Source organism: Numenius arquata, chromosome Z (assembly GCF_964106895.1).
Source record: "Numenius arquata chromosome Z, bNumArq3.hap1.1, whole genome shotgun sequence".
In the NCBI taxonomy this organism is placed as follows: Eukaryota; Metazoa; Chordata; class Aves; order Charadriiformes; family Scolopacidae; genus Numenius; species Numenius arquata.
The window spans coordinates 27,626,196-27,653,395 of record NC_133616.1 but is presented as its reverse complement, the minus strand read 5'-3'; positions in this window follow the sequence as shown (position 1 = coordinate 27,653,395).

The window sequence follows — 27,200 nt, the reverse complement described above, 5'->3', positions numbered from 1 at the left end:
TGTTTAAAAGACTTCCAGTAAAACTACATAGGAAACTAAACTCCAGTGGTCCTGATGCTGCTAGAACAATTTTATCTATTTTTACCTTTGGGAAGGTAATGTAGGAAGAAATATTTAGCAGCATGACAGGGTATCATCATGTTTTTCTTAACAGGTTAACAAGCCAGAAGATGTTTGTTATAGCAGAAAGTTAATTTAGTAGTAATATTTCTACTTTCACAGGAGTAACAGCATGTCACAAACTGCAGAGAAGTGCATTGAAAGAAACAAATGATAAGAAAATGCTTTTTCAGATCTCTTACATGCTGCTTGTCCCTATAATGACATTCATGGGTGCTGATTTAAAAAAATAATATTTCCAACCTAGCTAAGTGAAAATAACTAGTCAGCACCCCCAAGAAAGACTGGGTTCGAAATTGTCAAGATTTTTAAAGCAACGCTGCTTGTGCAGCTTCAGTTTACCTTTGGAAATATTCTTCCTGAACCACATGTTGTCTAAAATAGAGCAACTTTTAAAGGTCAAAATACAGCCTTAAATACATGTGAGATATTTTGTACTGTTGTTGAAGGACAACTCTTTCAATCCCCTGTCATTTCAAGATAAAGGAGCTGCCTTTCCTTCCTCCTAAACATGATTAGCCTCTTGCAGTATTTCACTTGGTCTTGCCTCTAATAACTTTGCAGTCTTTCCTTCTTTGTGCTCCTGTATCTCATTTACTTACCTCCTCTTCGCAGTTTAGGCTCCCACTGTACATTTTCCAACATCTCTTTTGCCCCTCACACTTCCTATCTTTTAGCATCATTTCACAGTGCCCTGCTCATATCCCCTATCCTCCCCAATGCACAAAATGACACCCAGTGCTGGTGATTATGGTCCTAATTTCATTAAAAACAAAAACCTGTAGCAAGCATCTTAGTATCAACTTAACTGCTAAGAATGCCTGTTTACTGCAAATTCAACACTGTACTAATTTAGCACATGTAAGTGTCTGCATGAAAATTCTCTGGCAAGCAATGCTTTGCTTTTAAGCCAGCAGAGCAATATTGGGACATTGAAGCTCAAAGGCTGCTGATGTAATACAGCAACTGGACTTGGGATAGCTTTCAGTTCATTTCGTATATAACCTGCATGGTTTTTTGCAGTCTGAAGTTTCAGCTGAACTGTACTAGCTTACATGACTTAATCAGAAAACAAGCACCCATTTTAAAGGAATATGTAGAAAAAGTGTCCTTCCAGTTGACTTCAGCCCTGCAGAGAGTAAAGGAAATGCGTGGACATTTGGGGGGAAAATGGAGACTACCGAGCATTACCTGTTACATTCCAAAACGCACACACCAAGGTTTGTCATTAGTGTTAAAATAAATAAATGAACAAACGGAGCTAAACACCTAGGATGCCCTGGAAAAAGATGAAGCCTATCCAGGTGCAAACCATGTGCATTATAATAATAATAATAAAAGAACTTTAAATTCAAGCCAAGGTGGAACTAAGAAGCATTTAATCATTTCTCTTCAAAGATGACTATGTAAATTGTCTCAGAGATGAGAAAAATGAGAACATTTATGTAGGCCTAAGGGCAGCACTGAAATAGTTAAAATAGTTCAGAACAGAAAAAAAATATAAAGAGTTTTCTACATACTAAAATACTATATAAATTTGAGTTGGAGGAAGTCCTACTAGGGCTCACTAAGGTTTAAGTGGTTACCGTAGCAGTTGATTTCTATCATCTATTACCAGCTGTAATGTGTAAAGGGAATGGCTCATCAGCTAAGCCTGACTTGAGGCCCGATAGGCTGCTTTGGAGCCTGCTGTTCAATCCTAACTAGTTTAAATGCCATTAGTACCCAAAAAATCAGTAAGAATATTTGGAGTCACCAGAATAAAACCTGCTACTGTGATTATTGCAGTTACTGCAGTAACACTCAGCCATAGTTCTTTCATAGCACTTTCATAGCACTTTGTCCCTTTGGCACAAAGATCTAAAAAAGCCAAGTCACTACCAAAAGGTGAGAGCAGGGTAGACAAAGCAAAATCAGATAACAGTTGGAATACTGTCATTTTATTACCTTTCCGACACATAAGTTTATGCAGATATTTGTTCTGCTTAGATTTTAAATTAAGCAGGTTTATTTTTCTCCTTCTGTGGCAATAGAGGAGATAGCAATATCTGAAGGGGTGAAGAAGGGTGGAGAGAGGTAGAATAGATCTTAGCACAACCAGCAAAACTCAGTGTGTCCAAGTTAAATGATGAGGTTTGTCATGAGTCTTTCCATTTTGTATAGCAAGGGACTCTGGTGGACGCTTGGGAGAGCAGGGAGGAGGGGGAAGATGAAGCTATAATTTATAGCCTTTGTGGTCTGTCCGTGCTGGCTCTGAGTGTGCAGAAAGAGCGGAGAATCTTCCAAGGGGCAGACAAAACCCCTCCTTCAAGGGAATCCCACTGTTTCCCATGGGGGCTGTGAAACAGGAGGCCTTGAGCCCCTGTGCTCTTGGGTAGTCCCTGCAGCCTGAGTCTTGTCTTTTCCAATTACTTCTGTGTTACAGTTAATATTGAATTTATTGTGCTAGGAAACTGTTTGGCCACAGATGTGAAATTAATAATGAAATAATTAGCAGAGACGTGATTTCATTTCCTTCACAGTATTAAAATGAATGTCAGTTCAGTATTTGAGAGTAAAGGCGAAAATTTAATATTAAAATGGAGCATGGCAAACTAGTTGAACTAAGCACTAGTTGTCATAAGAGAGCCTGACCTCTGCAGTCTTGTACGGAGACCTGTGAGCTACCTGGCATCACACCTGTTGAGCTCACATGGCACAAGAGCTTCACGGCAAAACTGTCATTAATCCTGCAAAAACTCAGACATGCATATTTTAAAGAACAAGAATAGTTCAACTAAACCCAGAGGAAAGACTGTTGTGTTTAAAGTGAAAACTAAGATATTAAAAAATCAAATCAAATCACAGCTGCAGAACTAACCCTGCAAATCTTTTCAACTGTTTGACTGAGTCTTCTTTTTAATGAAAATTAGACAAATGTTTAGTTATGACTGATCCAAAAATTAATTGATTTTCTTTCCACACTTACAGAATTATAGAATGGCTCAGGTTGGAAGGGACCTTAAAGATCATCTAGTTCCAACCCCCCTGCCATGGGCAGGGACACCTCCCACTAGACCACGTTGCTCAAAGCATCATCCAGCCTGGCCTTGAACACCTCCAGGGATGGGACATCCACAACTTCTCTGAGCAACCTGTTCCATTGTCTCACCACCCTCACAGTAAATGATTTCTTCCCAATATCTCATGTAGATATTAGGAATTAGGATACCCACTTCCAGTTTGAAGCCATTGCCCCCTGTCCTATCACTACATGCCCTTGTAAAAAGTTCCTCCCCATCTCTCCTGTAGGCCCCTTTTAGGTACTGGAGGACTGCTGTAAGGTCTCCCTGGAGCCTTCTCTTCTCCAGGCTGAACAACCCCAACCCTCTCAGCCTGTCTTCATAGGAGAGGTGCTCCACCTCTTTGATCATCTTCATGGCCCTCCTCTGTACCCACTTGAGCAGGTCCATGTCTTTCTTATGCTGGGGGCCCCTGAGCTGAAGACAGTACTCCAGGTGTGGTCTCGTGGGAGCCAAGTAGAAGGGCAGAATCACCTCTCTTGACCTGCTGGCCACGCTTCTTTTGATACAACCCAGGATACAGTTGGCTTTCTGGGCTGCAGGCACACATTGCCAGCTCATGCTGAGCTTCTCAACCACCAGAATCCCCCAAGTCCTTCTCCTTAGGGCTGCTCTCAATACATTCTCCACTTGGCCTGTCTCCATGTTTGGGAGTGCTCCAACCCAGGTACGGGTACAGGACCTTACATTTGGCCTTGTTGAACTTCATGAGGTTCACACGGGCCTACCTCTCAAGACTGTCCAGGTCCTTGTGGATAGCAACCCTTCCCTCCAGCATGTCAATTGCACCACACAGCTTGGTGTCATCAGCAAACTTGCTGAGGGTGCACTCAATCCCACTGTCCACGTCCCTGACAAAGATGTTAAAGGCTACTGGCCCAAATACGGACCCCTGAGGGATCCCTCTCATCATTGGTTGCCACTTGGACATTGAGGTTTTTACAGCTAGTCTGAGTGTGACCATCCAACCAATTCCTTGTCCCCCAAGTGATCCACCCATCAAATCCATGTCTCTCCTCTTTAGAGACAAGCATGTTGTGTGTGGGACAGCATCAAATGTACAGGTGTACAGGTACATCTACCTGTACAAGTCCAAGTAGATGATGTCATTTGCTCTTCCTTTATCCACCAATGGTGTAACCCCATCATAGAAGGCCACCAAATATATCAGGCGTGACTTGCCCTTGCTGAAGCCGTGTTTGCTGTCACCAATCACCTCCTTATTTTCCATTTGCCTTAGCAGAGTTTCCAGGAGGATCTGCTCCATGATCTTGTCAGGCACAGCAGTGAGAGCGACTGGCCTGTAGTTACAAGGCTCTTCCTTTTTTTTGCTTTTTAAAAATAGTGGTTATGTTTCCTCTTTTCCAGTCACTGGGACCTTCACCAGTTTAAGTGAAGGAGTATCTCCTTTAACCTTTATTAACCTTCTTGTTTGGCCTGATAGTACTGTCACCTTCTCCTGGGATTGCTGATTTATTTGTAACAGAGCAAGATCCATCCCTCCTGTGTAAAAAAGCTAAATTATATTTTATTTTAGTCTCAGTCATTAAGTATACTTAATACAACTCCTTTCATTGCTGGACATCTGTAATTGATTCTAGAATTATCCTCCAAGTATTTATAGTCATCTTCAATTCTACTCTAAATGCATAGTACCCTATTCATCAAAAGTGTTCGAAGCACGGCACACCATTAGAGCTGTTATTCCTACTTCATGCAACGAACCCCAAACAAGACTAAATATGGGAAAGAGTTATTTGTTACTGTAACCCACGATAGACACAGGCTTTTCTGAAAAAAAGATAGTATTATGAAGTGAAAAAATCCTCTGCAGTTATCTAGACAATCGATATTTAAAACCAAAGCAAATTCATGTGGATTAAGTTCATGCGTAAGACATTATAATACTTCTGAGCTTTATTATGAAAGACCTAAAGGTAAAATGATAGTCTCTTGTGCGTTTTTGATATACTGAGGCAGGTATAATTTCTAAAGCATAGTCTGTGGAACAAGGAATAATTAAATCTGACTCTACTTGGAATCTGGCTGTTTAGGTAAAATCTCTTCTGTCATTTCTGTTTATCATGCTTTATCCTCACCTCTTTGAAGAACGATAACGAGGACGTTGAAACATTTTACACTTTTCTCATCATTAAGTTACCAAAGGTACTGTGCAGTAAATAAAGAAGCCATCTTAGAACATATTCATAGATAATAGGACTTTAAATAAGTTCCTTAGCATTTTGTAGGATGTATACATACCAAATTTTACTCTAAAACCATTCTGAGAAATTAACTAGTAGCTTTGTCATTTGTGCAAATTATTCCTTAACCACACAAAAAGGGTTAGATGAAATCTGCTTAGGCCTTCATGAAAATTACTGTATCACACATACCAACTGAAATCATTCAAACATTTCACAGATCATGTTCACACTGAGTGGAGGAAATGCACATTTTTATCTATCTTTTGCATGGGACATTAAAATTTAGAAACTGAAGGCAGAACCAATTAGACTGAAGTAAATTCCTGACAGAAGTTAATGAATTAATTGGGGGGGGGGGGGGGGGGGGAAGGAAAGTATGACTAAGGTTGGAATACACAGTGCTTTCTAGGACTTCAAGCTAAAGGATTTTTCATTAAGAGTAAACATTATTTTTTCTATTTATCTCCCATATCTCTTTCTTTTTTTTCTTTCTTTTCTTTTTCTTTTTTTTTTTTTTTTTTCATTTTATATCACGATCTCCACTCATGACGATGTTAAAGAAAACGTAAGAAACCCCAACGGGGAGCATTCAGTAGAGCTGGAAACTGTTCACTTTACCTTAAGAAGTAGTAGTAGCAGTAGAGCTTTTTTTATAAAGTGGGATATCAACAGATAACAGTAAGTTAAGAATAAGGCTTCTATATTAATGCAGCTAACATAGCCAACTAAAATGGAAACCTCATGGGACTATTGCCTTCTGCCCATCCTTGCTGCTTAAAAATATGTGATCTCAACATAGAATTTCTCTGAAATTTACCATTATGATGGTATATTTGTTTTGATCTTACATTGCTATCATACCTAAAACTCTCACAAAAGGAAGGCAGGTCAATCATGGTATTAAGGAACATCACCCTTGTTTCAGATATTTATCATTATGAAACAGATGCATTTCATTTACACATTTAAAATTGACTTTTGGCGAGGCAGCAGTTCTACAAAGGAGACTTGGCTATCGAACAATAATGAATAAAGAGCTCCACACATTTCCCCATCTGCTTTTCCAATTGTTACAATAAAAATAACAAATCTGAATGGGAATGAAAATGTTATTTTATACAACATTAGTCTTTGCAACAAATGTTTTTGTAATTGTTAAGGTAAAATTTCTTTATCTGAAACTTCCCTCAGTGCTGATCCCATCCTGCAAGCTTTATTTTCTTGAGATTGGTCTTGAATAATAGAGGTGATATTTGACAGAACCTTAAATAAGGCCTATGCCTTTGTATTACCACAACATAACAGAGGTGATTGGACCATGTCCCCCAACAATCCTATGTCAGCTGGTAAGCTGTGGTGTCAGGTCCAGCTTCTTCCTGGCAGAAAAAACAGAGAGATGCAGAAAAATATCCTCTGTGTTTTTCTCCTAAATTTCTGCCAATGTTTGAATTCATAGCTGCAAGGACATTACTGCAGGATACTCTGTACGCAGGAATACACTTAACCAATAGCCAAGCAATATCTGGAACTAAAAATAAGTCTTACTTACAGGCTATCCATGTAAATTAAATAACCAACTAGACGAATTGAAGGTGGTAAGCAAGTAGCCTCAAAGAGTAGCCTTGACCTTGGTCTCTTGATAATTTTATAGTAACTACTAATAGGATTGAGGTTAAACGTGAAAAAAAAGTTACTTCTTTAAAGTGTGCAACTCTTGGTGTATCCACCAAAACAAAAATAAAGTTTTATCTCCTGGAATGGAAGGAACGATCAGCTGTATAATTACTGATCTTGATGTTTAGTGAAATCAGTGCTGGCGAGAGACTCTTCGCTGAAAGAAGCAGGTGTCCCAGCTCTGAGGCATTCATAAAAGAAGCCAAAACTTGGTATGATTTAAAGAGCTAGCAAAGTCAATCTAAAACCAGTGCTCAGTAGCTGTGACAATGTACATGTAACTGTAGCTCAGGAGCACGAATTTTCCTTTCACTGAAGCTAACTACAGGAAAAATTAACAAAGCTGCATATTATTCATTATTGTCCCTACCTTCTGATCTCAACAAGGCCAGAATTTGGGGACTGGGGGTGTATATCTGAAGGTCTTGCAATCATGCACTGCATTGCTGGACCTATGGGGGACCTATAGGCTCCCACTGTCTGTTGTGCTTTTCAGTTTTGTCCTGCAGTGACTGGCACAGGCACCTCCTATTTCCTGTCCTCTGTGGAGTGCTACACATTAATGTTCATTGCAGCAAAACAAATGGAAGGTGGCTTACTATGTTTCCCAGGCTCAAGCAGACGAATGGCTGAATGGCACTCCGAGGACAGAGATATCAACCCTGCATGTCCACAGTCTATTGCAAACTGCAGTGCCTTCCTGCTCAGAGATGCTTTCAAGCACCACCTGTTGTCACATGGATGTGTACACCAGGTCCTCATTAAAAGTGTCTTGCTTGGTTATTTTAGAAATGATAGAATGAGAAAAGTATCAGAAGACTTGAGCGCAAAGGAACCGCACATGTAACCAGCACAGTGAAATCAAGTAGCATTCTGTGCATATTTTTGCTCACCATAGCCATAAATTAAATACCTCTCTGCATTTTGCCCTTTCCATGGAATGATAAAAAATCTTCAAAAATTCTGACAGGCTAACTTTGTATAGCATATCAGATGGACATATATGTGGTAATCAGCCTCTCTGAGTTTTTTAGGCATGTTGGAGAAAAGATTAGAAATTAGTATGCTGGAGAAGGCCATATGGAGATGTATAAAATCAGAAGATGACGTGTGTTCTATGTGCCTTGTAAACACTCAGATAAGCTGATTTTACTGTGATATCCGTGATTCCCAGGGCAGGATCAGTCTTCACTCCTAGTCAAAATTACTCATTTTAATATTAAAGGTTTGGTGTGTCACCTGGCTTTTGAAAAATACTGAACTGTAGTCACTCAGCCAGAGTCAAACTTGAAGATGGCAGTCAAAGAAGCTCCCTTGGGATACTTATTCAAGGCCTCAGAAATAAAGCAGATATGAAATTCTTCATACGAAATAAACTGTGTTCAGACATGTCATAAATTCTTGCCATGATTATTCTTCACCATATATGAGCAATTCTCAGAATTTTTCATACCACATGCATTCTTTCAATTAATCAGATTCATGAATCTCACTTTTAAAATGAGGACAATAGATTGATCACAGCTCTCATATATGCTGCACAACTTCAAGTTGAAAGATGAAGCTGAAGTACTCTTTAGTAATAAATAGATGATCTGCATATTTATTTCACCAGAACAATAATGAAAGAAAAAACTGTCAGCCTGATTGTCATCTGCAAAGATGTACTTCAAGTATCTCAGCACTGAAGAAGATGAAAATAGACATATTTATATTAGCACCACCTTCAGTCCAAGCATGAATAATAGGGTGCTTTACAGTTGCATACAAGATGCTCTGGAGCTAATCATATCACTTTAAAATTATAACATTCCTCACGACTTGGGGGGAGGGGAGGGGAAAGAAAAAAAAAGAAGAAACAAACAGCTTGTGCTGACAAACACTGTCAATTCTGTGTTCTGTCTTCTTCTGCCTTGTGCACTTTGGTCACATGATGTAAAAGCTGTATTCTTGCATGTTCATGTTTTGTTTGAGGACCATCTGCCAGGGGCCGGGAAGAGCTGAGTGAGTGCCTGCAAGTGCAACTTCCTTCTGCAGAGAAACTTTTCTTGGCTGTGGGAAAGGCAGCTCCATCTACTGACATTTCTGCCTGTCTGCTCTTTAAAGGGTGGAGGAATTACTCAGAAGTGGCATCTAATCTCATTTCCCAGTGGAAATGCTGTTCCCAGATACATTGAGAAGGTATTTCTAAGCTTTAAAGCTCAAGGTCTGCATTAGGGTATATTTTCTTAGGATTTCTCAGTAATTCTGTAGATTCACAATTTCTTTAAACATGACTTTCTGATACTAGGAGATCTACCAAAAGTAGTACCTTTGTAGATTTAAAATGAGATACTGATTTGATATTAACCATGCTTTGTCCTATAATAGCATAAGTCTATGTGTTGACTTTTGATCAAGTCATATTTTTCTGTGTTGCAGGTGCTCAAAAATTTATCTTTGTAACCTAGAACATATTGTGTCTTTTAAGGGATTTTTCCAGTAACTGCAAAATTTGTAACATTTGTTTCCAATGCAATGTTACTGCACTTGATCCGTCAAGGTTTTTTTTGGCACAATACCTAATGCATCAACCCCATTGAGGTGAATAACACTCTACTTGGATGGAAACAGGATTTGGATGTGGACAACTCACAACTTCTGAGCACAACTTGGTCCACGACCTCACGAGGACTGCTTCTGGCTGCTGTAGTGCATGTAAGAGGAACTGAAAGCACACCTTTCAAGTGGCCAAATGTGGAGAGGATGAGAAAATCTGTTGTGCCGTGAAAAGCCTAGACTGACTGCCGTAATAAGATGTTTGGGTGGGAATGAAAGTTAACTGAGCTTGATTGGAATGCTAATGTAGCCGTAAGTAGGGTTGACCTGATTTCTACTGACTGAGTGGATAGGAAATGCACTTATGCAACCTTTAGTCTGCTTTTACTGGGGGAGGGTAGGGAAGAGGGATACTGATATCAATATCAAACATACACACACTTCTCATTCTTAAAAAACCCCAGAAATTAATTTTAAAAATTCTATATGCCCCCATATTTGACAGGATTTTGAATAGTTTGGCATAAATAACTCACTTTGAAAAAGTTAACTTCTAAGTGAAAACGAGTTTGCCTTGCTTATTTTTGTTGTCTTTTTTTCAGATTCACACTTACATAGGTGAAAATTAGTTTATCCAGCATTATCTACACTGGTCATAAAATAACCAGTAGATGGCTATTTAGCTAAAGGAGGCAATTAGTAGTGCCATATTGATCACAACTTGCAAGAGTTAGAAACTTGCTTGCTACGATGAAGAACTGTAAAGGCAGAAACAAGAGATTATCCTAGTGCCAGAATGATGGTATAAGTATTAGCTGGAAAAACAATAGTGCCTAACAGACCGTGAAAAATACTTTGGAGCTGTGAGTGTGTTTTCCACTAGGATGATGCCCAGTTCCATGCAGAAACAAAATTCTCAGACTGAATCTATATATAAAGATTAAAATTGCAAACTGTCCTATAGATTGAGGGCAGATGCCTGAGAGCTTCCCTAGTAGTGGGAGATCTTACCACAGGAGTGCCTTCAGCCAATATTGAGAAATGACAGACCAGCACATCTCTAGCTGGAGATGTCTGAAGTTTGCAGTTACTGAAAGTTGCAGAATTTTCAGAGGGAGGAAGAAAATGGTGCTGCCAGTTAGATGTGAGGAGAGTTTGGGGAAAAAGAAGGGATAAAGAGAAGTAAAATAATTGGAGGCTAGATTTAGGGAACTAATCTAGCCTTTGCAGATTTAGAGCAACTGTCAGTGAGTTCAGGTTAAAGGTAATAACTCACTAAACAGAAATAAAATTGTTTAAGAGAGCAGATTACATCAGACAATCAGTAATCCAGTGGGTACTCTATGCTGAGTAAAAAACCCACTGGAGGGAGGAAGGGGCTCTTCCTTCATTTTCACTGAAAGTGCTGCTGTGACCTGAACTAGTGAGCAGAGGGAATGCCACCTGACACAGAACTCGCACAAGACTGGCACTACCACCTGCACAACTGAATTTTGTCATCCCAAGGATGGGATGACAAGGCTCTGGCTGCTCCCACTGTGGGAGAAGGAGAGAGGAAGAGAATGGCAACAGTGGAAGAGCAAGGCAGATGGCTGGGTGAGCAGGCAAGATCTGGGAGGCTGTTTCTGGCTGTCTCACCCTCCTGGTAACAGGGTCATAGGGACCCAGCCCTGCCAGGGTAGCACTGAGGGATAACTAGCTGTGCACAGCTCCTACTTGAGCCGCTGCCACTGCCTGTTCTGGCTCCATTTAGCATTCCAGTGGCGGTTGAAGAAGTGCTGATTTTCACACTAAAGAGGTGAACATGCCAGCATTTTTACAAGAGAGGTATCACAACTGCTGTCAGGCTACTGTGCAAATGGTCCAACTATGCTGCTGTTGAGAGCAAGGTTTGGAGAAGACCTCCTGTTTCTGTGCCTCAGAGACACAGGACTCCCATTCACCAAGGCTGAATGTTTGTTTGCTGAGTGGCTTTATGCGTATTAGTTCATCATCATGCTGGAATACAACTTACTGAGTGCTCAGCACACGAGGAGCTCATGATGGCCCAAGGTTAGAAGTGTTATGACAATACAAAATTAAGGATAATTCCATCTCTATTCTGAGGATGCAAATTACACATGCTGTAAGTGTAAAGCTTTGGGAGACATGTATGGCTGCTCTGAAAGGAAAAACAATTTTGTCCACTGTTTGTCCGGTGATTAAATGCAACCATGTTGAAACTCCTTTGTAATGAATTTGTGTCACTGTGCAATAAATGTATCCAATTGATTAACTGAGTCAAAGTTGTCATTTTCAGAGGGATAAGGCAACATTGGCTTTTTTCCATTTTTTTAAAGCAGTTTCACAGAAGCAGGCTGATATACAGAACAATTTCAGAATGGATCCAAGTCAAGAAACAAGGGATTAAATGCAGGTTCTAGAAAGGAAAACAGATCTTGATGATAGACAGGCAGATTATGCAAAATTATATAAAACCATAGAGTTAGAGGTAAAAAAAAATTTACTCCTCCCCAGAGGAATCATTTGTGTTAAGTCTGCTAATATCACTGTTCAACAAAATAGGGGTTTTGTATGTTTTATTAATATTTTTCACCAAGGCTTACCAAATTGTGTCACTAATTTTTGACCGAGACAGAAAACTCACCTGGCAGATCTCTAAAAATTTCTTGTTATGTGAATAAAGGATATGAATATTAGCAAATGGTTTCTGAGACACACTAATTTTAGAAAAATCAGATGTAATAAATTCACTTATATTTCTTTCTCATTCAGTTTCTGCCTCTCATGTCTCTTCCAGTTCTTTATCCCCTTCCTCTCTTGTGCAATGTTACTATTTCCTCTTCTGTATTAGTAAGAGAGTTAAGAACTTGAATTTTGCTGTTGGCTTATGTTCTGTTATTATTAAGTGACAGTGTGACATAGCTTAAGTTACTGTAGGTTCACTGAGCCCCAGAAGATACTGCTCCAGAAGGAAGTGTGGACCCATTGCTTGGGACTGTAATAAAAATGAGGACAGTAGTCTATTGTCCACAGCAGTTTGATTTAGCAACTTCTGTTACGTTACACTGTAATGAAGACTAAAACTCTTATGTAAGTTTACCTTCTATGAGTTATTTTATGATAAGTCAAGAAAATGAGTGTGTAAAAATTATTTCTGCATAAGTTTGTAAAAATCCATTTTTTTCTGTTCTCTCCTTCTCTCATTGCCAAAAAAGACATAAAATTTTGCGGGTTTATTTTATACTCCTACTTTGCTAGGCCTCAGTTTCTTGAGAATCTTTAAACTACCAACAACATGAAAACAGTTTGTTTAATCTGAAATCATATTTGAAATAGGTGACATAGAAACACACTCTAAAATGTGTACACACTCTGAAGAGTGTACTCTATCATTGTTTAAATTCTTATTTGATTTTCTATTTTGTTTCCCTGTTTTATTTTTTTTTTTTCCATTTTTGCACATAAGATTGTTGGTTGTTGCCATGGTAATTCTAATTGATTCCTTTTTACTGTTTTTGCAGTCTTTCAGAAGAGAGGCCCTTCTTTATTCCCATTTTAATTACTGTAGAAAAAATGATAATACCAACTGCTGTTCAGGTCTATAATGTGGCACCATCGTCAAAGTAGTCTTTCGTCTGGATCCCCAAATTCTTGTTACAACTAACTCTTGCATATAATTCCTGAATAATATCTGAGGTAAGGCCTTTCTTATCTATCCATGCAGGTAGGAAATGTCTTCTTCTGGGGCTCAGAGCCATCCCCATTTTCAACTGTAATTATGTCAACACTTTTTCTCTCTGAGCAAAGCAAAAAAGCAAATGTTGTTTCCACTAATATCTCTTCAGCATGCTAATGTAAACACACTTTTGCTAACTTGCAGCTTAATCACATACCTGTGTCCTGACACACTCTGGAAATTTCTCTCTCTTTCACCAACCATAAATATTGATTTTCATTTTTATGGCTTCTTCCAGTCTTATCCCTGGTGTTTTACTTCTCCCTCAGGAGTTCAGCTCCTTCATCTAATCTGCACATAGAAGTAGCAGCCTTTATTGTCTGTTACTTATACATACAAATAAACATTTTGACATTCTTCTTTATGCTCAGGAAGAACTTTCAGTGAACATCTAAGGTTAATCTTCATTATAGATTTAGTGATAAAACTAAGGGCATTTTCAAAAACCTCTGTAGGATTGTCCTTTGTCATTCAGGTTTTAAAAACGCAATTGAACATGAATATCTTTATTTTGGTAATATTTCAGACATCAAATAACAAAAGGGAAACAGGACATCTTGTGTATTGTGATGCTGTCCACACTTGCAATCTATTGTGGCTAGTCAAGGTCTAGCATTCTAGCTTTGTGTAATGTATACGCGCACACACATGTATATAATTATATCTACTAATAAATGTGCATGTAAGTATATATCCAAAATATATCTTGATATATCTATTTTAATTTTTTAAAGTTCTAATTTAAGTATACATTTACATTTTTTTATATAAGGGGAGGAAATAGCACCAAAAGGTGTGCACATGGCTTTGGCAATAGGCAGCACTTTTTTCTTTATTCATTGTCTCAGAAAGGAGAAACAAAACCAGGGGATTCTTGACACAGCTCCACAGACTCAAAACCAAACCAGTATCTCTGTCTCTTTGCTAATCTACAGACTTTGCTTACCTCCTAACCCATCAACACGGATTTATGTTTGCTTTTCTCCTTATCGGTATCAGACTGGTGCGGCTCCATTTCAGAGAACTGTCTGCTTGGCTTTCACATCCTCAGCTCTCACCCTGGATTGGCATGACCTCTTCTGAGCCACAGCAGCAAAATGGTAGCTTGTGAGCAGCCTGCGAGGGGAAGTGTGGTTAATTTCCTTGTGCATGTTAGCTCATTGAGAAAATTCACCACTCCCTTGTCACTTCCCACTCTGAGAGCACAGAGCACAACAAATCTCTTTTTGTGGCATATTGAGGTTTTGCTGCACTGTGACCCCTCTAGTCTTGTTATCTTCTGTTTCTGCTGCAGCACTCTGTGGCCAGTTATTGTATAGACTGGTTTAGGATAGGGAATGATGAAGCTTTAACACTATTAGTCACATTATTGTTCAATATGTGAGGATAATTCTTTTTAGATTCACAAAAGTTAACAAAGGACTTTTCTAAATAGAGCTTGAATGTCTTAAAAATAAATCCGAGGCTTTAATGCTCCGTAATTATCCTGTCTGTTATCTCATCTGCCACTTAATCTTTCATGCTTTCTCCTGATCTTTTAACTATATGGAGAGTTGTGCCATTTTTAAAAAAAACATACCTCTTCAAATAAATTCTGGGCATTTTTGAAGTATTCTTTCTTTTCTGAAGTTTTACAAAATTCACCTGAAGGAAATTAGTTTTGAATCTTCATACAGAGAAGATCACTGGCTATTTTAAACTTGAAAATAGTACCTAATTATGTTATTGCATAAGAGTTCCTGAATTTAAGGCAAAAATATTTTTCAACTTGCCTAAAGCACAAAATGGTAATTCCATTACTTTCCTGTGTTAAGTTGTAAACATAGTTTTTCTGCCAAGACATAGCAGCATTAAACTGACTCTGGAAGGTACTTTCTCAGGGGTGAATTTCTACATTTATCTGAGGATTGAAGACATGAGTTGGTGCTGAGTTCCACAAAGGATTAGATGCATTGGTTCAGCAACATTGGCTTAGAGCCAACGTGCCACCCAAGAACCTTAATTTGACTTCATTCTATGTTTCAGTGCATTTTTAACTCATATTTTATAATAGGTAACCTCTAATCAGAGATAACTTCATCAAAGCAGTTGTTAGAAGTGGAAGGGACCCAGTACTTGACTCCTAGCTTATTTTGACAGGCTTTTTACAAATGTGTATCTAGTGAGATGGTAGAGAGAAGATGATTACCTTCTGCTTGCCATTTTCTTCATGATAATGAAGGCTAGAAATGATGATTAAATGTTCAGACAGTTTATTCAACAATTTCCCAGTTTAAGACCACCCTAACAGTAAAAAAAAGATCATCTTATGCTTAAATGGAATTTTGTGCATTTCACTGCATGGCCATTGCCTCCTGTTCTGTCACTGGGCACCATCGAGAAGAGTCCAGCTCCCTCTTCTTCACTCCCTGTATCTGGTAGTTACAAGCAGTGGTGAAATTCCCCTGAGCCTTCTCTTGTTCAGGCTGAACAGCCCCAGTTCTCTCAGCCTGTCCTCATAGGAGAGATACTCCAGTTCCTTCAACATATTCGTGGTCCTTCTCTGGACTCTATCCAGTAGCTTCATGTCTGTCTTGTACTTAGGAGCCCAGAGCTGGACACAGCTGGTGTGGAGTACACTAGTACTGAGGAGAGGGCAAGGATCACCTCCCTCCTCCTGCTGGCAGAACTCCACCTAATGCAGCCCAGGAGACTGTTGAATTTCTTTGTCACATTGGCACACTGCTGGCTCATGTCCAACCTGCTGTTCCCCAGAAGGCCCAAGGCCTTGTCTGCCAAGCTGCTGTCTGTCCAGTTGGCCCAGATACTGGTGCATGGGGTTGTTCCTCCCTCGGTGCAGGGTTGGGCATTTCCCTTTGCTAAACTGCAGAACGTTCCTGTTGGCCCATTTCTCCAGCCATTTGAACTGTTAAAAGAAAACACACTGCAACACATGCATTATGCCAGCTGCTGCTCCTAAATCTAACACCTACAGTTTGGGTGACACTTGTTTTAAATCCAGTTGTACCAATCTTTTCAGCAACCAAAGCATAGTTTTGATCTGGGTCCTATACCTAAGAGCTAGCAGTTAAGACAACAGTTAAGACGTTCTGCAGTGAGGATCATGCCCTCCAAGTCAGGGCTGACACACACAAGAAGGGCTGTGTGTAGGAAAGTTATTATGAATGAAGACAGAAACCTTTCAGCTTTCAGAGTACGGTCTGCCATGTCTCATAATGGTAAATTATCAACTGATGTTTTATACTAAAAGAAATACATGTAACATATATATAAGCTTTATAGCACAATCTTTGATGAGTGGAACTGTCTTCACCAAGAAAAAGGGTGCATTTTGTGTTAAAAGGAAGAACCACAAGTTGACCATCTAAATGTAAATCCTACTAGAGACAAGGCATTTTTAACCAACTACCTAAACTCTGATAAAGGCAGCCTCTATCAGGTCTCCTGTGGCACTTTACATTTAGGTAGCTTATTTGTCTTAGCTCTCTTAAAATTAAAGCACACTTTTCACAATAAAAATCTAATGTTAAAGACGATAGAACTCCAGGTAGCACACAGCAGAGCTGTAGCTTGATGACAGTTAATAATTAGGATGATTTTAATTTTTTTTAATAAAAGCATTATGATAGAACTCAAGATGAGGGAATTCCAACAAAAATGATGAAAAAAGAAAAAGAGATTTGATGGGAAGGGAAGGGAAGGGAAGGGAAGGGAAGGGAAGGGAAGGGAAGGGAAGGGAAGGGAAGGGAAGGGAAGGGAAGGGAAGGGAAGGGAAGGGAAGGGAAGGGAAGGGAAGGGAAGGGAAGGGAAGGGAAGGGAAGGGAAGGGAAGGGAAGGGAAGGGAAGGGAAGGGAAGGGAAGGGAAGGGAAGGGAAGGGAAGGGAAGGGAAGGGAAGGGAAGGGAAGGGAAGGGAAGGGAAGGGAAGGGAAGGGAAGGGAAGGGAAGGGAAGGGAAGGGAAGGATCTTTTTCCCTAGAGAAATATAAATTTTTCATCAAAATCTTGAAATCTGGGGTTTGGGGCTGTTTTCAGGCTTTGGTTGGGTTTTTTGGGGGGTGGATGTTATTTTTTGGCTTGGCTTTTTTTTTTATTTCTAAAAGCTAAGATATGTTAATTTTTCCTTAATAAAGGTTTTTGATGGGGGGCAGAATTCCCACTAGTTAAAATAATTGGTTTAGCTCCACCCATCGGATGTACCTTCAGTTTTCAGATCCTCCCATTCTATTATCACAGCATGATCCTTTTACAGTTATAATTTATGCAAATTACTGATTAAATACAGTGTACATCAGTGACAGTGTTAGATTATACCTATAGCACCTGAGTCATTTTGCAGCCTGTAGCCTACAGTGGATTCTTGAATGAGGCTTACAGTCTACCGTATATTTTGAGGTTTAAACTCCATGAAAATAAACCTGAGTGATAGCTACTGACAGGGAAAAAGCAAACCTTTTTACGGTATTGTTATAAACACTGAAAGGTTTATGCAGGCTTAAGGTTGAACCCAGCTCTCTTTCTAAACAATAAACATATATCTGGAACACTGTTCTGCATCTCTGGAATGTTTTTGCTTCAGAAAAAAATACCTTCAAATTTTGAAGTTGATTTCTGAAAAGCATTTTGATAATGTATAGAATTCCTGGTTTAGAATTTGGCATGCATCACATGAAAACACATATTTGATATTCTCTCCCTGAGGGTATATAGTAACAATGTGCCAGAGAGCTACAAGACCATTTATTATCTGTATTCTAAGAATATTGAAATTGAATAGTAAGGTGCCTTATGCATGAACAATGGCCTTATAATAGGAAACCATGTTGCTTGGCACGCACAAATGCACCAATCACTTTGGAATGACTTACAGATGACTTTTCCTTTTGTCCTGGAGCTGCAAGCAGAATGTTGCAGCTGACAACCAAATAAAAATTTTATCATCACTTTATCACAGTATCACAAAATTTGTTGAGTTGCATTGATTGTCCATCTTGTCAAAAACTTCTTGTCACTTAGGTGGTCTGTAAAAAAATTCCAAATAAGTTAAGAAAGGCATGAGAGAGAGCTAGCTTTAAAAAGAGGAAAATAAGGAGGAAAAAAAATGAAGTATTTTTGGGTACTACAAGTAGTTACTGAAACCACTAATTCTTGTAGTTTTGCAATAACCATTTCTTGCCCTTTTAAAGTACTCTGTACAAGTGCCATACAATCAATAGGGGAAACCGACATAAGTAATGAGGGAAACAAGGTAATCAAATAGGATAAAATATATCACAATAATGAAAAATATTCTTTCTCACTTTGCTAGTTTAAACTATGTTCAATGATACATGCAACAAAAATACATTAACATTTGGGGATTAATTATAATTTGTATTCAAAGTTTTAAAATGTTTGAAAAACTGCTTGTAACAGTCAAGTGTATTGAAAGTAAACATATTGCTGCAAGGGATTTCAGCTCAAATGCCACAATATTGTATTACCACATGTGATACAGCATGTTAAAATGAGGCTGCCTGGTCTGCTTTTATTGTTCAAATTGAATGAAAAACAAAAAGCGAGAGCCAGAAAAAGTGGTGCATATAAAAGGTATTTTTATTATGGAAGTTTTTACAAAGGAATTTTAAAAATACATTTTCCAGTCTGACAGTGTCCCTTTCAGTTTGTGAGATCAGGCAAAAAACTTCTTACACCTACACATCCTTATAAGTATCAGCACAAATTACACTGCCCTGAAGGATGGCAATTGGTAAGATAAGTAAATTTCCATTTGCAAAAATAATGGTTTTTCCGCTTTTGATTCTCCAGAAGTTTCAGAGAGAAGAATTGTCTATATGATTGAAATATTATATTTTACTTTTTTCCACCAAGTATAGCACACTATAAAAGAAACTGAAAGAACACTATTTTCTTTTCATAGTGGGCTACAAAGGCAAAAACTAAAACTGATCTACACAAGTCAAATACAATGAGCTTGTATCTTAGACATGCGTAATTCAATAAACCTACTGTTAAATTACAACAGAAAAGCTCTTGCTAGCTGTTAGAAAGGCCTAACATCTATTCAGAGTAATGGCTGCTTTATTGAGCAATCAGATAATATTAATAATTCCTGTTGCTAGAAGCATCAAATTGTTTCTCAGAGTAATTGAAAACAGTGTTTGGTATTTATAAATATCAAACAGTGTGTATAAATATCAAGTCCCAGTGCGTGTGGTGCATGAAAGACATTTTATTTGTGGACAGATACAAACCTAAAAAATATGTAATTTTTTATTTGTGATTATTACCCAGTCTCTAGGGCCTTATTTCAAGGAACTGGGCTGCAATGCTTATCTAATTTAAATGCGGTGAGATATTTTGGTGAGGCCAGCAATGAGATCTGGTTGGGATCCCTCTGCCTTTTCTTATGTATGTATCTAGAAGTCTTTTACCTTTGTCCTATTGGTATAGAAAAACTGTGGAGACCTGTATCTTCACTGATTTTGCTGTCGTCCTCAGGTGACCCAATACCTATTAATCTAAATTAATTATGTGGAGAACATGTTCTCAGTGAGACATCTGTATCCTAAACCTCTGGCCAGATAACAATGCGGTTCCACTGTTTTGACTGAAGAGGTACTTTTCCAAGGCCCTTATTTTCACCCTTTAGTTATGTCAGTACTACTGCTAGTAGGTCAGTGCTTTAAGTCACATAATGTAAGCAATTCAAGTTGAAAAAACAATCTTTAAATATAATGAGAAAAAGTTTATCACTCATATAATGTTACCGATCTGTTCTTTGGAACATTGGCAGGGGTTTCTTATAACACTTTTACACATAGGGTTGGACCATGTGTAACTATAACCTAAAATCTCAAGTGACAGCCCAGGACAATAACGACAAACAATGTATATACATCATCACAAGCTGTCTGTGAATTGTCCCTCACAGCTGAAGGACACCCAGTGGTTAATCAAAGTTAGACAGATGAGCCTGATGGAGGAAGGTTTCTTTTATGTGTGAGATTTGCTTCAGCGTTAAGTTTTGCAGTCATGGTTTTCTGAATATGAACCCCTTTGTCTCTAGGATAGAGACAAAAATATTGTGTTTTAATGAAGTTTTGACAGAAATATGAGATTTTTGTGTTTGCTAGAGCTGCCATCTTTGAGTTGGTGCTCACCTAGAAGAAAGGTGCAAAGCAAGCCTAGCTTCCTTAAGAAACATGGGAAACTTATGCCCCAACACCCCTCTCCACAGTTCAGCAGAGCTGGAAGAGACTATGCTTTTGCTCTGCCATTTCAGGGATGCCCTCTTACCCAGCTCCGCCTGCGTACCTTCTCCTGAAAGGAGCTGCTGGGCAGCAGGTAACAGCATCTTCCATGCTTTTTGTAGCATCTGCTGGAGCTGCAAGTGATCCTTCACCTTTCCCAGTTCCTGCCTTCCTAAACAAATTGATTAATTCCATGGCTTGTTCCTCAGATTTCTTCAAGATTTCTGAAAGTCCTGGTCAGAAACAAATTTGTCTGGCTTTGTTAGACTGGAGTCTAAGACTATAGAGAAGATAGTCAGGGGAAATTTAAAACCATGTGTAAAACTCAGAATTGCTTGCAAAGGTGTTATTGACACATAAAGAAATTTTTCAGTCCGTTTACTAGTTTGGATGCTATTGATAAATTATACAACTGGTAAATAAAAGTGTTATGTTAAACTTCTATAATATAACACTTCTAGAAGTGTTATAAAGTTTGGTGCTTTAGTTCTTCCCTTTTTATTCTGGTGCAAAAAGAGGCCTTCACTTCAGCCACATTCATTGCCAAAGGACCATGAATGGTTGAGAAATGTCTATGTCTGGTCTGTATTGTACATCAAGTACTTGTGTTTGGGACTTGTCAGAAATGAAATATATTGCCTAATAAATTATTTATCTTAGATATAAGACAGCCATAATTTCGATTTTTATGGATAGGTCTAGGTTAAACACCTGCTATTTCATATGCATTTCCATGATAAAATTACATCTGTATGTGATTAATTCTCACATTTCAGCTTCTTTCTTAAAAAAAAAAAAAAAAAAAATTAATTTAACTTTTCATTTATAATGTTAAGAATTCCAAATGGGTATGCCTTTGTTTACTATCACCTATGCAGAGCAGTTTGTGAGGCTACAACCTACATGATGCTGTCCTTTTAAAGAGTTTAAGCTCTGTTATTTTAGTCATTGTAGGAATTGGTATATTTAAGGAAAAAGTCAGAGATAAATAACTCTACAGTTCACTCAACTATTCTGCAGAGCAATGCATAGCCTTATTTACAGTCACTGAGTCTGTTTGATGAAGGACTTCCCACCACAGGCTTAGCACAGAGCGGACGCAGAAAGAGCCTGGATGGACAGGGACAGTGGGAGTCTTCTCAGTGTCTTAAGCAATGTCTGATGGTGCAGGAAGTGTCTGGACTCACAAAGCTCCTTGTGATTGCTGTGCCATTTAAAGTCTCCCCTTCTGTGGGTCATAAAAGAAACAGGGTTTTTTGTACAGTAAAATAGTTTTCATCTGATAAATTGACCTGTTGTGTTGGTTTTTTTTAATAGGGATGGAGGAACATAGTTCACTGTCTTTAGATCTGCTTTAGACAGCTTAATATCTTGTACATCGCTCAGGTCTGGTGCTAATCCAGCTGCAGAAGTGCTCTTTTCTTTGGAATGCCATAAAAGGGTTTCGTCCCTTTCTTTCTGCTTTTTACAGGAAAAACTTTTCTTTGGTTTTTTTTGATTATAGTGAGAACTGACTGGACTATTCTTCCAAGTACATCTTCAGTTATTATTTCAATGCAGTGCTTAGTTTATTCACCAGGGGTCATCAAAGGTCTGGATTTTCTTTGTCTACTGAGGTGAACTGACTGATGACATTTCACAGCTTTCTTCAGGACTTGGCATTTGGAAATGTTCGTGTACCCTCTAACAGCCCTATTGCGTGGTCTGTGATAACTATACAATGCACTCTGAACACTTCTTTCAAATATTTCAGACCACAGTGCTTATTTTGGCAGACAACTTAGTCTGAGAGTAATATTTTACACACTAGTATTTTTCTGTTAGTCAGTTTAAATTTCCATTGTATAATATTCAAATTAAAGTATTAGCAAATGAAGGAGCAGTAACAGCTATTTGTTTTTTGCAGATATTTGTAAAAGGAAATATGGGGTACAATGGAAAAACTTGCACTAGGTACAAATCTGGTTTTCCTCTCAGTTCTGGACTGTTTAAACATCAGAGAAATCAAACTTTTCAGACCTGCCTACATTATAGCCTCTAAGAAAGGCAGCAACAATGAAGAAAGCAGGTATGAATTTTCCTAATGATGCACTTCTAGTAATGGGTAAACTGCATACTGTTGGGAATAAAAGCTGCAGTATAACATGCGCATAACTCATGTTGTCTATAGGCTTGAGTCACTAAAACACTGTAAGAAGTGCTTATTGTCCTGGACAAAATTTGTTGATGCTGAAATATCAGGTCAAGTGTGCTCTCCATCAGTTTCAAAGACTTTTGGACATGACTGAGAACAGGTTACCCCACGCTGCCAGGCACTTCAGGATTTACTTGAAGTGAGAGGTAAGTTTCTGTTTCATGCTTGCATTATCATGCATCTTGAAAGAGATGCACTCATATTAAACCTTATCCTATAAGGGCAATTTCTCCTTTGTAGACTTTTGGTTTCTAAAGACAACAGTGGGTCACTAGAGCACTGATATGTTTTCTCTCCTTTGCCCTATCTTAAGTGCATCTGCAAGGGCTTTTACCCTTGGTACCTATGTCACATTTGTTTGAAACTGATTGACTAAATTAGAAAAGTAAAACTTAGCGTTGCCATTTCACCCAGAAAGATGCCTCAAGAAAGAGACATTTAACACAGCTACATCATTGCATGAAAGCGAATTTTTACAATCATCTTTTTTGTGCTTTTGTGCTCTCATTTGTAACGCATTCATGACAATTACTTAATTATATATAGATTAATAAATATAAATCAATAAATAAATATAAATTAACAAATTACATATAATTACATATAAAGGCATTTAAATTAATTACATATAAATATTTGCCACCACTTTAGGCTTCTGTCCCTATCTAGCTATATATTTTTTTGTCTACATATATCACTAAAATCTTCAAATGCTTTTATGATGAGAAACTTGATAGGAAAAAAAATATTTAAAGAGTAAGATAGTTGGCCTATGGTTGCATCAAAACTTCTTCCATAAAGAAAAAAAAAAGATGTGTCATTGCTGTAGGAGACTCCCTTCTGATGGGAACAGAAGACCCAATATGTGGACTGGACTCACTTCTTAGAGAAGTCTGCTGCCTCCCTGAGGCCCAGGCTAAAGATGTGAAGAGAAAACTTCCCACTCTTGTACTGCCCTCGGATTATTACCCATTATTGATTTTTCAGGTAGGCAGCAGGACTAGGCAATGTTAGTTTTATGATTGGACTTGCTGATCTTAAAGGTTTTTTAACAACCTAAACAATTCTATGATTCTACAAGAGAGCCATGTGTAAAGGAATATTTACATTATGGAAAAAACAACTAAAATCTGCCTTTTGAACACAGTTTCTGTGTGTTTGGTATGTTCCATAAGTTGCCTTGTGGCCTTTTTTAAAGTCTCAAAAATATGACATCCTGCTATATTTGATTTACCAAGATGAATACAACAGGCTTAAGCCAACCAGACAGAAAACTTTACATACTTCAGCTGAGACCAATGCAACAGTATTGATTTAGACCAGCTGATTAACCACTCCTAATTCAATAAAAGATTCTTAGGTCTGTTTAATAAATATTATTAGCTGCTTATTTCTGGACAGTGTGCTAAGCAGTTTTCAAGAGAAAAGCATCTATTTAACGGGCTAGACCACGAGTAAGAGAACCAAGGCTGGATACAGGACTGACTGAAATACCAGCACTGATACTGTTAGAACTCTCTTTTGAGACTAATTTCAACATGTTTTCCAACAGACAATCCACTGTGTTGGAAAGATAATGAAAGATAATTGAAATAAAAATTTAGACATTGCCTGATTCTAATTTCATTTGTCTTAGTATGAAATAAGTATGTCATCAGAGACTTAAGCAAGAAAGTGTTCAGCAAATGCAGTCTCTGTGACTGAGTACCTGCCATGAAATACACTGAATGTGTATAACAAAACCCTAAGAATTTCCCATCAGTTTTTCCCATCTGCCCTGATCTTCACTTGCTCATAATTCCCCTTATGCTTCATATATATATATATCTACAAAAGGTTGAAATACTGTCTCTTGCTCCCAAACAGGAAAACACTAATTAATGTACTTTTAATGCCTTTAATGATCCGGAGTTGGTGTTACCTTCCTTGATGCTGTTGGTAGACACTGGCATCTTTGTAAGCTTAAATGTTTTCCACAGTAACCTTGAGAGAAGACCACTGGAATACTCCAAAACTGCGCCTAGGAAAAATTGTTTTACTTGCAGTTTCTTACCTGTTTTTATCTCACAGATCTCAGAATAGTTATTTGGCAACACTAAGGAAAAAATTCAAGTGGTGTTAATACTCCTCATACTCTTGAGGAATAATGGCAGCAATTAGATATCTGAAGACTGCTATTCGAATCTTTTGTAAGCAGGCCTTGCTCAACTCACGTATGAAAAGTCACTGTTTATAAATCTAATTTTTTGCAACTTTGAGTTGTGAAAATTGGGGATAGAGAGAAGGCCACAAGCTATTAGTGTATCTGCACTCTGCTCAGATCTTAGTCTGCCTAATTTTATACCTGAAGAACTACTACAGACAAGGAGCAGATGTACATGCATGCCAAGGTGTAGAATCAGGCTCACCGAGTTTACCATAGAGTCAGTCTATAGCAAAACCAAAGCTGTGTTGCATTATTTAACAGATAACATCTGTCAAACTTGGGTTATGCTGTCTGGCTCCTTATGTTGGACCTAACAAAGCTTAATCTGAATTATTTTATATACATGTTGTAGAAAAACATTTCCCAGAATCAGAAATACAATGAATCACCAAAAAATCCTGTTTCCTTGAGTCTAGCTGCATAATATTCTTGACAGTCATTTTCAATGAAATATTCCCTTCTCACCTCCTTTTATAGAATCATAGAATGTGTTGGGTTGGAAGGGACCTTTAAAGGTCATCTAGTCCAACCCCCCTGCAGTAAGCAGGGATATCTTTAACTAGATCAGATTGTTCAGAGCCTCGTCAAGCCTGACCTTGAATGTCTCCAGGAATGGGGCCTCCACCACCTCTCTGGGCAACCTGCTCCAGTGTCTCACCACATTCATTTAAAACAACTTCTTCCTAATGTCTAATCTAAACCTTCCCTGCTCTAGTTTAAAACCATTGCCCCTCATCCTATCGCTACATGCCCTTGCAAACAGTCGCTGCCCAGCTTTCTTGTAGGCACCCTTCAGGTACTGGAAGGCCACTATAAGGTCTCCCCAGAGCCTTCTCTTCTCCAGGACGCAATTGGCCTTCTGGATTGCGAGTGACCATTGTTGGCTCTTGTCCAGCCACCATCCACCAGTACCCCCAAGTCCTTTTCTGCAGGGCTGCTCTCTATCACATCATCCCCCAGCATGTATTGGTAATGAGAATTGTCCCAATCCAAGTGCAATACCTTGCACTTGGCCTTGTTGAACTTCATGAGGTTTGCACGGGCTAAAATTATAATAATGTTATACTTATATTCAAATTCAGTGAAGAAAGAAATTTCTTTAAGCAAAATGAGAATTTCATATTACTCTTTGGAACCATCTCTGAGGCAGCTAATTTGGAACAACAAATTTGATCTCTGACCTAGGAGGGACTTAAGACAACACATCATTAACCTGTATAGACATTTACCTAACGTTCTGAATTTACAAACTCCCACGTAATCTGGGGTTTGGGTTGGGGTAAGGGGATGTTTGCCTTTTTTGTTGCAGTTTGTTTGTTTCCTGACAGGCAGGCTGTTTGTCTTTACTTGTCTTTCATTTATGAAAATGTAAAAAAGTCAGAAGTAAAACACTGATTCACTATCAGTGTTATCAGTTTGCTTACTGTTTCATTGTCACAATGGAATATGTTCCAGATGGTATGTCCTACGTTTGGAATTACCCGTTAAATCTCGAGGGCAATAATACTGAAGTTGTCAATTTGGGGCATGAAGATGCTTCAGTTTGGGGCTTTCCCATCCCTTGCTATCTTTGGAATAGATGTAAGTGATTCAGTATTCATGTCTTTCTTTAATCTATTTTGAAAACTGTTATGAGAGCTGAGTAACATTTACATCCTTTCACAAATGTGTATACTAGTATGTAATTCTCTCTGCACTCCCCAGAGTACAAAATGTTTCAGTGTTGGAGCAGGAAAAAAAGTGGAAAGAAAGCTATGATAGTAACACAGAATAATACCTGCTATGATAAAATTACCCTCCTCGATTAAGCAAATGTTTCACAATTCCGTGCCATGCCTTGCAGAAGAGCAATACTACAACTGAAACTTCTCTGCAGAAAGAACAATGCTGTAAGACCAGCACTTGTTTAGATGCTTTTATTTATTTGTTCTGTTTTATAGAGATGTTACAGTCTTCTTAGTTGAAGCTCCATTTACAAAGCAATTAGTATATTGTTTTTAAGATGGCTATTTTTCTTGATGGCCTTTAGAAAACTGCTGGCTTAAAATTATTCAACTTTACCTTTCATACACTTTTTTTTTTTTTTTTTTTTAAACTGGGGAAGACAACATAACCAGAAGTGCAAAGAATCAGGCTAAAAGCAGTCTCTAAATTCATTGCTGCAATTCTATGCAAACAAGTAGAAAAAGATTTGGAGGGTTTTCTTTGGA